This window comes from Glycine soja, chromosome 20 (assembly GCF_004193775.1).
Source record: "Glycine soja cultivar W05 chromosome 20, ASM419377v2, whole genome shotgun sequence".
NCBI lineage: Eukaryota > Viridiplantae > Streptophyta > Magnoliopsida > Fabales > Fabaceae > Glycine > Glycine soja.
In genome coordinates, this window is record NC_041021.1 from 28344567 (window position 1) to 28361272 (window position 16706).

Consider the following 16706-nt stretch of genomic DNA (forward strand, 5'->3'; position numbering starts at 1 on the left):
TGGCATCTCTTGTCAATGTCAGGATTTACACGCAATTCTCCTCAAATTTCAGCCAGCCCGCATCAATTAGACCTTGCACCTTACGCTTCAGAGCCCTACCATGCTCAATGGAACGCCCCGGGGCTTCTCCGTGACAAGCACACGTTGCGTTTGAGTCGTATTCTCGGAGAAATGGAGGTTGATGAACCTTGGCTAGGGTTATGGCTACCATTGAATTATCAAGTAGATATGGGATCAAGTTTAGCATATGACAACGGAATTTGGGGTGAACCCTACAGGCTTTTTGCTGCAAAATTCCTTTTTGTTGGTGTTTTTTTTTTGGTTTGTGCTAAAGGTGGTCTTCGTCATTGGAAGTGCGGTAGACAGACTTTGTGGTTGATTTAGGGATGGCCTTTGTGGATAACTGGGTGGTGGGGTAAGGAGGAGGTTTGTTATTGGCTGAGTAATGACATTGTTGGGTTGGTGGGAAACTTGGCCGTATAGGAATGGCAGTCACAACATGGGTTTCTCCCTCTTTCTCACCCTCTTCATTTGCCCCAGTTTTCTCAGTCGTCCTAGTAGGATGATCAAATTTGCCTCTTTTCGGACCCACATTGATCCTTTCACTGGCGAAGACCAAATCTACAAAGCTTTGAGGGTGCGTAGCCCACCATCTTTTCATAGTAGAGTACCGATAATGTGTCTACCATCACGATTATCGTCTCCCTTTTTGCACATGTTCTGTAGTTGCATCCTATCCGGAACCATATCAGAATAGTACTGATACTGCCTAACGAAGGCAACCATTAGGTCCTTCCAAGTATGGACTCGGGAAGGTTCCAAGTTAGTGTACCAGGTAACAGCTACCCCAGTAAGACTTTCTTGGAAGAAATGTATTAGCAGTTCCTCATCTTTGCGTATGCCCTTATCTTCCGACAATACATCTTTGGATGGTTCTTGGGGCAAGTAGTCCCCTTGTACTTGTCAAAGTCCAGCACCTTGAACTTGGGAGGGGTGATGATATTGGGTACTAGGAACAACTCTTCTAGGTTAGGAAAGGCATAATCTTTACCTTACCTCCTTCAATGGCCCTAAGCCTTTCCTCTTTCCCATTTCTGCCATAGCATGAGGGTTTTTAACCGCTGTGGAATGTGAGGGTTGTGGTTGTGGGTGACACTGAGGGCCCTCCAAAGTGTTTTGCAGGGGTATGCCACCAACTGCTTGCCCTTCAGTGGCATATCCGAGGCAAGGCTCGAAGTCGGCTAGATTGTGGTGGGGAATTTCATGTGTCCCCCCCCACGGTTTAAGAGACATGTGCATGATCAGTTTGGGGTTGTTGGCTCTCAATGGGTATAGGAGTGGAGTTATTGACATTCTTATTGGGAGTGTACGCCACTTTGGGTGGCGTATAGTTGAGAGGCAAGCCATATGGCGGGAAGGCGTGCTCGTTTTGAATTTGTACATTATGGGGGCTGCCCGTACTTCCCAAATCTTTGCCTACCATATCTGAGGTTGGATGATTCATTTGGTTGATGCCGGATGGGGACATCAAGTTCACCTTAGCAACAACGCTGGTAGCGGCAATTGCAACCGCATTGGCTTCCATTATCTTCTTCACGCTCATCATGGCCTCCATCATTATGGCCATTTTCTCTTTAATGGCCTCCATGTCGGCCTTCATCTTCTCTTGTATCTCCTCTACTTCACCCATTACTCTAGCTCTAGCACAAGTTCGGTGAGGACGCCGTAAAGCATGTTTTTTTTTTTTGATAACAATGATTAAGTTCATTTTATTTTATTTTATTTTATTTTTCAAGGAAAGAATGCAATGAGCAATGCAACCAATGAAAAGCATGGATGTATGCGAATGATGTACAGTTGAAGATTGCAAATTTTTACGCAGGATATGGGGTTGAATCAATTTAGATTTTCAACATGGTCCATGACATCTTTGTCAAGGTGAAACTGGAAGTAACAAGGACATCAACAATCCTAAATATGTTTGGCAGTAGACGAAGCAGTGATGTGACTCGATTCATCTTTTGCCCCAATTTTGCAAGACGGTTACTTCCATATTTCAACTTGACTTGATGAACCTTTTTATAAAAGCATGAGCTTGGTTCAACCCTATAATCCAAGGAATGGCAATTCTGATCGCCAATACTTCAACAACATCTCAAAGGGATGAATGACTCGGGCATACTTTAAGCTATGTATGGAAAATGTAATTATGAAATTGAGATGCCCGAAGAAACACCATTTCCTAGTTAACCATGCATTAGGTACCATGTTCAATTATTTTGTTTTGTTGTTGTGTGTTTTTTTTTTTTTTTTAGAAATGGGTTTATGATCCCAACATGGTTGGCTCATGGTGCCTAACACATGCAACTAAGAATGTAGTGTGAAGTTTCACGCTTCCCGTTTTTTGTTTTTGTAGAGGAAAACACAAGGATGAGCAAACATGAAAACAAATGGTATGCAATTTTGCAGATCAAAAAGTTTGTTGAACGCATATGCATGATGATGCCATGACTCATGCAAAATGTGAGGCTGGAATATGATAACGGACAAATGCAGGATATGTCCATTATGATGTTATGACGAGATGCTTATGCGATGCATGATATGAATGCATTTTACGGACACGAGAGCCCGGAAAATTATCTCTTCTTACTTGCGCATTTGGGGGCGCAGTGCCCCATGTGTACAATTAAGAAGGTGATATGGACCTTCCGGCTTCCCGTGACAAAGGACGAGACCAACATACAATGCATGCTAGAGATAAAATGCAGGAGTGACTTGATTCGCACTGATTTTTGGAGTAAAAACGTGGGATAAACTCATCTTATTCAAAAAGTTATAACTAGTCAAGATCTGAGCGACAATACAAACTTCCTAGCGGTTTCTAATCATATGGTCCATTAAGTCTATCATATGCTGACAATAGCTGAGAAGTCCGTGGATCTCCTCGGGGGCGGAGTAGGTGTCCGCCACTGCTTTGGCCTTGGCTAGCAATGGGGGAAGTTCTTGACTCCTGTTCAAAGTAAGAGCAAATCGGTCCGTCCACATTGTTGCCTCTTGGTGCAATGAATCAATTACCCTTTCCCTTGCTTCGCTTTCTGCTGATATCTTGGCGTACTCATCCTCTAGCCTTTGCTCATGAGTCGCCGCTAGATTTAGCTTCTCTTTGCACTCATCGATGACGGCCCACATATTCCCTTCAGTCTTGCTTAACTGTTGGGACAAATTTCTTTTCGACCTAAGGTAAGCCTTTAGCTCGTCCTTCAAAATCATGCCTTTGACCCGTGATGATTCCTTTCACCTCTTCGGAGCTTGAGCTTACTATTGCTGCCCTATAAAGCCCCTCAAAACTTTGCTGGCACGTGTTCTTCCTTTCGGGCCTTCTTGGTTTCTCATTCCAAGGCTTCATCAGTGGCCATATTGACATCCCTTAGTTCATCATACTCTTTTCAGACTTTGATGGCTATGGACTTGAACTTCTCTTCGACTACCCAGGCTCTTTCAAGCTCTGCCTTTAGGGCTTGTACCTCATCACTTTCTTCCGAAGCTTTAACCTCATCGTCTCTCACAGTCTTTAGATTTGGGAGCCAATCCAGTCCTTGTGTTCGGACTCTCAGCCACTTATGATAGCCGCCGATGATCCCATTACTGCTTCCCCTAAGCTCTCTGTCCTTTCTTCATGCCGCATCCCATGCCTTGCGAACTCCTTGGAGTACCCTAGCGTTGTGGTCACTGAAACCTCGTGCGATGAAAGGCGTGATGCTTTCGTCTGATGGCACTCCTCTCATGGGACATCCTTCGCATGAAGATAGAATCCTGATTCTTCCTTCCTTCTAGCGAGGGAACCATTTAACAAACGCCCCTCCATGCTAGCCAAGAGTTGGTCCCAATTCGTCTTTCTTTTTCGACGCACGAGCGGTGACCTTGTAGCAGATAGACGGGCCTACCTTCTTAGAGAAAAAGGTGTGAAACCAGCCCCACATAGAGAGCTGGAGTACAGCAAACAATCCTTGCATTGCTTTCTTCACATCTTCGGTCGAAGGTGTCATATAGGTCGGCTAGCATAGCGACAACCGGACTTTCCTTGTGGTTATGATAGGCGAGAAAAACGTCGATCGCTTCCAGGTCCACCAACCCATCCACATTTGGAAAGAGGACTCCCTCGAAAATCAACAGTGTGAGAATATCTATGAATGGGGTCCACTCGCCTTTATCTGCCAAGATTCTTGCTTTTACCTCCAAATATTTTCTCGGTATTCCGACCACCCCATTTTCGACTTGCCTTTGGCGGTCTAATTCCTGCGCCGAGATTTGGACTTTTTTAGAAATTCTGGCCAATGAGGGGTAGAACCCTGAGAAGAGATATGGTTTCCTTCCCCTTAGAAGACATCCTAGGATCTCTTCAAATTCTTCCACCATTGGTGATAGCTGGAAGTCCCCAAAGATGAAGCACCTCAACGGCAGATCATAATACTGGGCGAGGGAGGCAATTGGTTCCATGGAGACTTCTACCCTAGCTAGGTCCCAAATGCTTACCATAGGCTTTGCGGAAGGCTTGCCGTTGAAGTTGACCCATTAATTGCCCCAACTTTCGTAAACTGGTGACCTCTAAGCTCTTGATTTTGACTTGATAAAACCTCTTTTTAAGCGAAGGCTTTTGACTTGATCCCATGTTTTACTAAAGTGAAATAAAATCTAGTGCGAATCAAAACTCCGACATCTATCATGGGTGGAATGGATGAATGCATGAAGGAATGCATATGACACGGATGCAATTTATGAATACGGGAGCTCGGGAAATTGTCTCCTTCTTAGATACAACGTCTTGGGGTAGCAAAGTGCCCAACGTATGTATTTAAGAAGGTGACACGGACCCTCCGTTGGTTTGCCCAAGAGAGGGGATAGACGGAACCCACACATGATGCACATGCGAAAGGTACAATACGGGGATGTACATAGTATGATAATATTCACTGAACATAAGCAAACGGGTATATGATACTTATGCATGGCAGTGTGAAAAATGGCACGCAGCGTGTTTGCTCCGTGCCCCTATTTAAGGGACCTATAAGGGAGAGAACTAACTAGGCTTTTAGCAATAATCCCCAAGGTAGTCATATCTCTCTTGATGGTTTCTAGAGGTATCATCCCCTTCGAAGAACATATTGCAGCAGTAGGGACTACTAGCAACAATAAGTTTTCAAAGAGAAAAGCTCTAGATGAGGGTTCACTGTAATCAAGCAAGTCGGAGACCTAGCATGATCACAGATTCACCTCCACTCCTTATGTTCCCATGAACCCGGGTATAGGGCCCTTTTTCACTCACAGTGTGTGCAAATAGTGTTAGTGTTTGTGTGCATCAAATGAATAAATATTTACCTCATGCATACATTCTAAAACACACTAAAAGCAACAAATAGTTTATATACACAAGAACATAAAACAAATAAAGGGAAACCAACAAAGGAGAAAGTCATGATAAAACATTGCACAAGATTAAATGGCCTAACTCTCTAAAAAACAGTCCCCAGTGGAGTCGCCAACTGTCGCAACCTACCCTTCGGCGGGAGGGCGACGCGAGACTCGCGGGATGCGTGTTCCACGAAAGGAATACGCGCGGAGTCGCCACCAACGTTTATTTGAGGAAAACGTCGGAAAAACCGGAAAAGACGCGATCTACGAACTTTTTAGTGAAAGGTTCGGGAGTTGTATTTACGCACGGGGAAGGTATTAGCACCCCACACGCCCGTCCCAAGGGACGGCAGCCTTTAATCGAATGTGCAAACATGACTTTGATTTTTTTATGTTCCCTTTTTATGTCTCTATATCCTTTATACCCTTTTTATATTTTCTCTTTTTGTGGTCGACAAGGGTGTTTCCCTTTGCTCCTACGTATTCCTCAATTTGTGATGAGGAAATCAGACCTACGTAGTTCTTTCGGAACAAAGTGTTTCTTTTTTACTTAAGTGGTGATCATTTTAAGGCGTTGGACCTTAAAAATGATCCATTTTACTTAGTGAGAAATTGAAATGACAAACTTCAAAAGCCTATTTTTGTGGACGAGCTTGACTAGGCGAATTGATTTTAGGCCTTAGTTTCACTTTAGTTATTAATCAATTCGATTAAGAATGAGAAATCCCAAAGAGAAAACGTCCGATTGATTTTCCGCTTTATTTTACTAAAAGATGTCTTTTTGACTATTATATTATTTTTTTACCTCTTTTTGATTTCCAACGTGGTTACGGCACGACCGAACGGTCGGAATTTATTTTAACCGAAGTTAATGGATAATACAATCCAAACGTTCGGTGGAAATTTATTTTGTTTTTAAGTTAAGCGAGAAATGACTTAAGTAAAATGGCTTAAGCACGTCAACAGGGGGTATAAAAAGTAAACAAAACGAGAATAAAAATGCACGAAACACAATGTGGACCACTACGGGTACATAGAATGAATCGAAAAGCTTGGTTCGAGGTACTTACCCGTTGAAGATCGAAGAACGATGAAGAACGAATGAAGAACGTCGAAGAACGGTTGAAACCTTTGCGAGATTCCTCACGGAAAACGTTACGGAAACGTTTCGGAAGCGCCTCGGCTTAGATTTTCTTCACGGAAACAATTTTTCCAAGCAAATTCGAAAGAGAGAGAAGTGCCTAAGGGGCTGAACCCCTTCCTTCTTGCCTTCCTCCCCTATTTATAGCAAAATAGGGGAGGTGGTTGCCGCCCAGCTCGCCCAGGCGAGCTCAGCTCGCCCAGGCGAGCAGGGTTGCTTCCTCCAGAAGCAACCGCCTTCTGGAGGAATATTCCAGAGGGCCCAAGTGGGCCTGGGTGCTATTTGCACCCCCATTTTTACTAAGTACACCCCCTCTGCTGTTTTTTGGTGATTCTTTTTTCGTAAAGTTACGAAAACTTACGAATTTCGTAACGATACTTGTTTTCTTTCCGTAATGTTACGGAACCTTGCGGATTACATAATCATCCCCTTTTTGACTTACGGAATGTTACGGAACCTCACTTAATTATGCAACGATGCTTCCATTTGATTTCCGGTGTGTCACGGAAACTTACGGATTGTGCATCAATATTTTTTTGGTTTTTCGGCATGTCCTGGAATTTCACAAATTGCCTAATGATGGGTGCCAAGCACCTCACGAGGACCAAAGAATGGTCGCACGTCATCGAGCAAAGGTCCCCGGACGAAATTAGGGTATGACAAGTACGCTTAGCGGTGGAGGGACCTGGCAGCACAAATGGCCCCTCCCATGGTCAAAAGGGAAATGATTACCATGATGGTAGATACCTTGCCGGTGTTTTACTATGAGAAATTAGTGGGCTACATGCCTTCCAGCTTCGTGGACTTGGTATTTGCCGGGGAAAGAATTGAAGTAGGTTTGAAGAGAGGGAAGTTCGATTACGTCTCCTCCACAAGTACCAACGCTAGGAGGATCGAAGCAACTGGGGAAAAAGGAAGGAAGGAGATACCCATGCCGTCACTTTAGCGCCTGCATAGATCAAGCCACTCAGACCTCTCATGGTACCCATCAGTACTCGCAACATCACCCGAGCTTCTCAGCTCGTGCCGGGGACTCTCCCAACTCAGCACCCATAAAAGCTAGGGTGCCCACACCCATCCAGAGGGAGGCCCCCCAAGCTCCGGCTCCATCCTCGACTCGCCCGGCCGGCAATGCCCACTTTGGCACCGGTTCCAACGCGATAATGAACTTTCCCCCGAGGCCCACTCTAGAATTCACCCCGATCCCAATGACGTACGAAGACCTCTTGTCGTCCCTCATCGCTAACCAGATGGCTGTGATATCTCTCGGGAAGATCTACCAGCCTCCTTTCCCAAAGTGGTATAACCCTGACGCAACCTGCGCATACCATGGGAAAACCCCGGGCCACTCCACCGAACGCTGCCTGGCCCTTAAATACAAGGTCCAACATTTGATAGACGCTGGATGGCTGACGTTTCAAGAGGACCGGCCCAACGTGAAAATGAGCCCGCTCTCCAATCATGGAGGGGGAGCAATTAATGCCGTCGAGTCGGGTAGGCTGCGCAGGTCCAAGCCTTTGAAGGACGTGACAACCCCCAGGAGGTTTATCTACGAGGCCCTACAAAAGGGGGGCATAATTCCCCGCGGTGGGCACGGGGAAGATTCCTGTTTGATGCATCCCGGCGAGCTACATAACATGGAAACATGCTTAGCAGTGGAGGACCTTTAGCAACGAATGATAGACCAAGGCCGGCTGGAAGTCGGCGATAAGGGGGGTGAAGAGCAGCACATATGCATGCAGTTCGCGGATGAGGGAGGTCTTAGAAAGCCTAAGCCTTTAGTGATATATTTCACCAGAGACGCAGCTCCCCAAACGCCCCGATACCCCTCGGTAGTTAAACCTATTCCGTTTCCATACCAAAATAGCCACGTAGTTCCGTGGAGGTATGCGCCTCCAAGCGAAAGGAAGGAAGAAGCCACCGACATCAGCTTGTTGTCGGCCAAGGTAACCAATATCACAGGGCTGAGCGGCATGACCCGCAGCGGTCGCGTGTTCGCACCACGTGACCTGCCAACACAACCCGCAAACGTTAAAGGGAAAGCAAAAATAGTGGAAGAACAAAATGACAAAACGATCCCCACTCCAAACGAGAATATTCCAGTGAAAGGTCTTCCGGAGAAAAAGGATGGTTGTGGCAAGAAAGAAGTATCACTAGAGGAGGCAGGCGAGTTCCTCCACATTATTCAACAAAACGAGTTCAAGGTCATTGAGCAGCTCAACAAAACCCCGGCCAGAGTCTCTCTTTTGGAACTGCTCATGAGCTTTGAGCCTCATCGGGCTTTGCTAGTAAAGGTCTTGAACGAAGCTCATGTAGCCCAAGACATCTCCGTAGAAGGCTTTGGAGGACTCGTCAATAACATCACCGCCAACAAGTATCTTGCCATCGCTAAAGAAGAAATCCCTGCCGAGGGGAGAGGGCATAACAGGGCTTTGCATGTATCATTCAAATGCATGGACCACGTCGTGGCCAAGGTACTCATCGATAACGGTTCCAGTTTAAACGTAATGCCCAAAATCACGTTGGAGAAATTGCCGTTTAACACTTCCCATCTAAGGCCAAGTTCCATGGTGGTCCGTGCCTTCGACGGCAGTCGCCGAGAGGTGAGGGGAGAGATCGACCTCCCTGTATAGATAGGCCCCATACCTGTCAGGTTACCTTCCAAGTAATGGATATTAACCCGGCTTACAACTATCTTTTGGGACTCCCGTGGATCCACTCGGTGGGAGTTGTTCCCTCTACACTCCACCAAAAATTGAAGTTCATAGTGGAGGGGCATTTGGTCATTGTATCGGGGAAGGAATACATCTTGGTAAGTTGCCCGTCCTCTATGCCATATGTGGAAGCCATGGAGGAGTCATTGGAAACAGCCTTCCAATCTTTTGAGGTAGTAAGCATTGCCTCCATAGATTCCCTCTTTGGGAAACCTTGCCTGTCCGATACGGCAATGATGGTGGCCCGGGTGATGTTGGGGAATGGCTACGAGCCCGGAATGGTTTTAGGCAAGAACAACGGCGGCAGAACCAACTTGGTAAGCACCAGAGGAAACCGTGGGAAGTTTGGATTATGCTATAAACCCACGCAAGCGGACATAAGGAAAAGTGTCGTGGGAAGGAAGAGCAGAAGCCAAGGTTCGCAATTGGGACGACAATTCGAAGGGGGCCCGCCCTGCCACATCAGTAGGAGCTTTATAAGTGCGGGTCTAGGCACGAAGGCCAAGTCGTTGCAATATGTGAGGATGACTCTCCGAGTGGGTCGGATTTGGTACGACCATGCCCTCCTGGTTTCCGACTAGGAAATTGGCGATTGGAGGAGCGCTCGGACATTTACACGACAAGCATAATGTAACCCTTTGTGGCTTTTAAACTCTACGGTTGGTGCTAGGCTTTAGAGTTTCCTTTTGTTAAGGCATTATGTCTTTTGTTCCTGAATTTATAATATAAAGATCTTTCTTCGTCTGTTCCTGTGCCTCTACCCATTCTCATTCATTTGCATGTTTATTTCTTTATGCTTAAAATTCCAGATCCGACGACAAGTCCCTTGAAGGTACTAATACCTGGGACCCGACCATCAATTTCAAGCAAGAAGCGGGTCAGACGAAGAGTGAAGAGGATGAGGATGTGGGACTTCCCCCGGAGTTGGAGAAGATAGTCGCCCATGAGAACCAAGAGATGGGGCCTCATCAAGAAGAGACGGAACTAGTGGACTTAGGAACCGGCAGTGGGAAAAAGGAAGTAAAGATAGGCACGAGTATGACCGCACCCATCTGTGAAGAATTGATGGCCCTGCTAAAAAACTACCAAGAAATCTTTGCCTGGTCATACCAAGATATGCCCAGTTTGAGTTCTGACATCGTACAACACAGATTACCTCTAAATCCTGAGTGTTCCCCAGTAAAACAAAAGCTGAGGAGGATGAAGCCCGAGACATCCTTGAAAATAAAAGAAGAGGTAAAGAAACAATTTGACGCTGGTTTTTTGGCTGTCGCTTGGTACCCAGAATGGGTTGCCAACATTGTACCAGTCCCTAAGAAGGATGGGAAGGTGCGAATGTGTGTAGATTATCGGGACCTGAATCGAGCCAGTCCCAAGGACAATTTTCCTTTGCCGCACATCGATATCCTCGTGGATAATATGGCCAATTTTGCTTTGTTTTCCTTCATGGATGGGTTCTTCGGTTACAATCAGATAAAAATGGCGCCAGAGGATATGGAAAAGACTACCTTCATCACCTTGTGGGGGACGTTCTGTTATAAGGTGATGTCCTTTGGACTCAAGAATGTCGGGGCAACTTATCAACGGGCTATGGTGGCTTTGTTCCACGATATGATGCACCTAGAAATCGAGGTCTATGTGGACGACATGATTGCCAAGTCTAAAACCGAGGAGGAACACCTTGTCAACTTGCGAAAGTTGTTCAAAAGGCTTAGGAAATATCGATTGAGGTTAAACCCCGCTAAGTGCACCTTCAGGGTCAAGTCAGGGAAATTACTAGGTTTCCTCATAAGCCAGAAAGGGAAAGAGGTGGACCCCGAAAAGGTAAAAGCCATCCTTGAGATGCCAGAACTGCGTACCGAGAGGCAGGTCCGAGGTTTCCTGGGGCGTTTGAACTACATTGCCAGATTCATATCACAGCTCATCGCTATCTGTGAGCCATTGTTCAAACTCTTACGCAAAAACTAATCCGTCCGCTGGAATGAGGATTGTCAAGAGGCATTTGGAAGGATCAAACAGTGTCTCATGAACCCTCCCGTGCTTATGTCGTCGGTACCCGGAAGACCTCTCATCTTGTATATGACGATTTTGGACGAGTCGATGGGATGTATGCTGGGGCAACATGACAAGTCCGGGAAAAGAGAGTGCGTTGTCTACTACTTGAGTAAGAAGTTCACGGCCTGTGAAATGAACTACTCCCTGCTTGAAAGAACGTGTTGTGCTTTAGTCTGGGCGTCCCACCGTCTAAGACAATACATGCTAAGCCATACCACCTGGTTGATATCCAAGATGGACCCGGTTAAGTACATCTTTGAGAAGCCTGCTCTCACAGGGCGGATCGCCCGGTGGCAGGTTTTGCTATCTGAGTTCGATATAGTCTACGTCACCCAAAAGGCGATAAAAGGAAGCGCCTTGGCAGATTATTTGGCTCAGCAGCCTCTCAACGACTATCAACCCATGCATCTCGAGTTCCCAGATGAGGACATCATGGCCTTGTTTGAGGAAAAGCTAGACGAGGACCGGGACAAGTGGATCGTGTGAGTTGATGGAGCGTCAAACATTCTAGGCCATGGCGTTGGGGCAGTATTGGTCTCTCTGGACAATCAATGTATACCTTTCCCAGCCAGGCTAGGGTTCGACTGCACCAACAACATGGCTGAGTATAAAGCGTGCGCCCTGGCCGTCCAAGCAGCAATTGACTTCAATGTCAAGCTACTCAAGGTGTACGGGGACTCAACACTGGTGATTCACCAGCTGAGAAGGGAATGGGAAACTAGAGACCACAAGCTGATACCCTACCAAGCCTATATCAAGGAATTGGCTGGTTTCTTTGATGAGATCTCCTTCCATCATGTTCCCTGAGAGGAAAATCAAATGGCAGATGCGCTTGCCACTTTAGCGTCCATGTTCCAGCTAACACCGCACTGGGACCTACCGTACATTGAGTTCAGGTATCATGGCAGACCCGTACATTGTTGTCTAGTGGAAGAGGAATGGGACGGTAAGCCTTGGTATTTCGATATCAAGCGATACGTTGAAAGCAAAGAGTACCCACCGGAGGCTTCCGACAACGATAAAAGGACATTGAGGAGATTGGCAGCCGACTTCTTCATGAGCGGAAGCATACTATACAAGAGAAACCATGACATGGTTCTGCTACGCTGCGTGAACGCTAAGGAAGCAGAAAACATGTTGGGGGAGGTCCATGAGGGCTCTTTTGGTACGCACGCTAATGGGCACACAATGGCTAGAAAGATCTTAAGGGCGGGTTACTATTGGCTCACCATGGAGAGCGATTGCTGTCTCCATGTGAGGAAATGTCACAAATGCCAGACATTCGCAGACAATGTCAACACTCCGCCCTTGCCTCTGAATGTCTTGGCCGCATCATGGCCGTTTTCCATGTGGGGAATAGATGTGATTGGGGCCATAGAGCCCAAAGCTGCAAATGGACATCGTTTCATCCTAGTGGCGATCGATTACTTCACTAAGTGGGTTGAAGCCGCGTCGTACGCTAGCGTCACCAGGAGTGTGGTGGTCAGGTTCATTAAAAGGGAAATCATCTGCCGATATGGTTTGCCGAGGAAGATTATCACGAACAATGGCACCAACTTGAATAACAAGATGATGGGGGAAATGCGCGAGGAGTTTAAGATCCAACATCACAATTCCATGCCCACGCCCTACCGACCAAAGATGAACGGAGTCGTGGAGGAAGCCAATAAGAATATCAAGAAGATTAGAAGATGACCATGTCATAAAAGATTGGCACGAGATGCTCCCATTCACGTTACACAATTACCGAACCTCAGTGCGCACGTCAACCAGGGCAACACCGTTCTCATTGGTATATGGAATGGAGGTTGGTGCTACCATTTGAGGTGGAAGTCCCGTCATTAAGAATCTTGGCGGAGTCCGGATTAAAGGAATCGGAATGGGCCCAAGCATGTTTCGATCAACTTAATCTCATAGAAGGCAAGCGTTTGGCTGCCATGAGTCATGGGCATTTATATCAGAAACGAGTGAAGAACGCTTTTGACAAGAAGGTACGTATGCACCGGTTCAGCGAAGGGGACTTGGTGTTGAAGAAGGTCTCCCAAGCTCTGAAAGACAACAGAGGGAAGTGGGCCTCGAACTACGAAGGGCCTTTCGTTGTAAAAAGGGCTTTCTCCGGAGGGGCCCTGGTGCTCACCAACATGGATGGCGAGGAGCTACCTTCACCCGTGAACTCCAATGTTGTCAAGCGATACTACGCTTAGGATTTGGGGCAATTGAGGAATTCGCTGCATGTTCTTTTATTTTTATGTGTCCTTCTTGGTTTCCCCCAGGGATTCCTGTCCTCTGTAATTTTCTCATCGCAGTCTTTTAAAAGAAAAGGGCATGGGATTGAGGTTTCAGTCCTCACTTTATGCTTTAAATTATGTCCAGAATTTGATAACCTGAGCTTTTTTGCTCAGTCCATGGGATGCCCCAGGCGCTTAATTAAAACTGAACCTGACCAGCTTTCACTAAAAAGATTATTGCATTTGAAAATGCTCATGCATACGCATACACATGCATATTTGTTATCTTATGACAGGAGCAGAATCATCTTAGGTGATGGTCAAATACCGGGCCAAATCCAAAGACAGAGACAAATCGAGGTAAATGGTAACACGGCCACAGTTTGCTGCACAATGTCGTTTCTTGCTTTCAGGTACTTAGGGACGGACGCGAGTAGAGGCTAGGCCCATGATCGATGGATCGTCGTCCCATGCCCAGCTCCGAACAAGTGGGAAGCGCAGCTGGGAGGCAGTCTAGTATCCTTTAAATTCCCAGTTATTATTACTGTTGTATCTTTAAGGTAATGGTCAGATGCCTAATCTACCCTAAGGGGGGGTTCGAGTGAGCTCGCCTGGGTGAGCTGAGCTCGCCTGGGCGAGCACCCCTGCACCTGGAAACATAAAAACGAGGGGAGGGGGAGTTTCTCTCCACCCAAAACTCCCCTCCCTCATTCAAAAAATGCAACACCCATGGGTTTTACAGATTTTCACCCATAGGCCACCATTTTTGCGCTTTTGCTTCCATTTTTAGTGTCTTTGGTCACTCCATACATGTAAGTGCACTACCCTTTGGTTTCTAGCTTTCCATTGATGCCTTTTATGCTTTGAATAGTACACAATTTGACCAATTCCATGAGACAATTTGAGGCAAATTTATGCTTTGTTTCTTTGAATTGAGGGGTTGTAGGGGATGGCCTTAGGCCTAGGTTGTGTTCTGAGATGATGGGGCAAGCCACATTGCCCCCATTCCCTTGTTGTTGGTACCCGAAAGTGCGCCCACCAAGTGCTCGGTGAAATGCCTCAATGGTATTTTTGCCTAAGTTTGTAAAAATGGCTTTTAGATTGGACTTGTGTATGTATGATTACCATTTTTTTGGATGCGGACAGCTTGCGAGAATTAGGATAAATGCCAAAACATGAATGAGGCCTAGGGGGCCCAAGCTTTTGTTTGTTGAAATACAAGAAGGCATGATGAGTGAGAGCATGTTGGTGAGGTTTCCCCTTAAGGCCAACACTTGGTTTGGGCTACACCATGTTTTCCTTGTGCCTAGATAGTGTGAAAATGTTGTTCACCATGTACATGTGTATGTTGAATAGGTAGCTAAATGCTTTGCAAATGTGCATATATGTTGAAAATGGCACAAAATGCGTCTCAAAGTAGGAACATATGATATGAAATTGCCTTTCAAGAATGTGAATGAGTAGTACAAAAATTACTTTCCCAATGAAGGTGTGATATGAATTTTTTTTTCAAATGAGTGTAAGCGTGTGCGAATATAACATGAAGTTGCCTCTCAAATGTATGAACATGTATGTGAATGAAATGTGAACATATAGCAAAAAGAATGGGGTAGGTGGGTAGCAAAAGCCTTGGAAAATATGTATGGATAGTTTGACACATAGCGTAAGGAATTTATTTGCCAAAAAAAAGTAGGTGCATCTTGTAGGGTGTCGTTCATCAAGAGAAAGATAGGTATAAATGTATGAATATCCTAGGAGAACCTGCGCATTAACGTGTAAGCATTCCTTTCAAAATTCATATGAATGTTCATGCTTTGTTGGAAAAAGGGTACGCTGTTTGGCTTGATCTGGCTTTTGTTTTGATTAAGTTTTTCTTGAACTAACTTTCTAAATGATTTTGCAGGAAATGGCTCCGAAGAAACTCTCCACAAAGAGGTCTAGAAGAGACGCCGTAGCGGAAGGGTCCAGTGCCACCCCCAAGTTTGATAGTCATCGTTTCCGGAGCGCCGAGCACCAGCAGCGCTTCGAGGCCATCAAAGGATGGTCGTTCCATAGAGAGAGGCGTGTCCAGCTCAGGGAGGATGAGTATATGGACTTTCAGGAGGAGATAGCTCACAGACGTTGGACGCCACTGGTGACTCCCATGGCTAAGTTTGACCCTGAGATAGTCCTAGAGTTCTATGCTAATGCTTGGCCCACAGAGGAAGGTGTGCGAGACATGCGTTCATGGGTGAGGGGCCAGTGGATTCCCTTTGACGCAGATGCCCTTAGCCAGTTCCTGGGTGACCCGCTAGTTTTGGAGGAAGGCCAGCAATGTGAGTTCAGCCAGAGGAGGAACAGGGCCGACGGGTTCGACGAGGAGGCCATTGCCCAGCTGTTATGCACACGGGGCAAGATTTCGCCCGGACCGCTGCAGGGAGGCGGGTGCAGATCATGCGCACCAGCATGACCACTTTGACCCAGATGTGGATGACACTACTGCTCAGCAATGTCTCGCCTAGCGATCATAACTCTGATCTCCCTCTGCCTAAGTGCCAGTTGGTGTATGCCATCCTGACACGGATGAGCGTCCACGTGGCCCAGGTGATTGCTGACGCCATTTATTTGTTTGCAGGTATGCCACCTACCAGGCACCCTCTGGAACCAGATAAGTCTAACAGGGCCCTGGGGTTTCTGGCGTTGATCACGGGCCTCTGCCAGTCATTCGGGGTTCCCGTCAGCCCAAGTAAAGTGATTCGACCGCCGATCACCCGGGCCTTCATCGAGAAGTACTGCACGCCTAGGCAAGCACAGGGTGATGCACATCAGACCGCAGACGCACCGCCACCACCTCGGCAGGCTGATCCCGCTGGATCACTAGGCATGGAGCGTTATCTACAGCACTTGGTACGCCAGCAGGCGGCCAACCACCGTGGGCAAGTGCAAATACATGAGTGTCTCTACCGGTTCAGCTTCAGTCAACAGGGGCAGGTGTCGCAACCTACCCTTCGGCGGGAGGGTGACGCGTGACTCGTGGGTGTGTGTTCCAAGAAAGGAATACCCGCGAAGTCGCCACCAACATTTATTTGAGGAAAATGTCGGAAAAATCGGAAAAGACGTGACCTACAAATTTTAAGTGAAAGGTTCAGGAGTTGTATTTACGCACGGGGAAGGTAT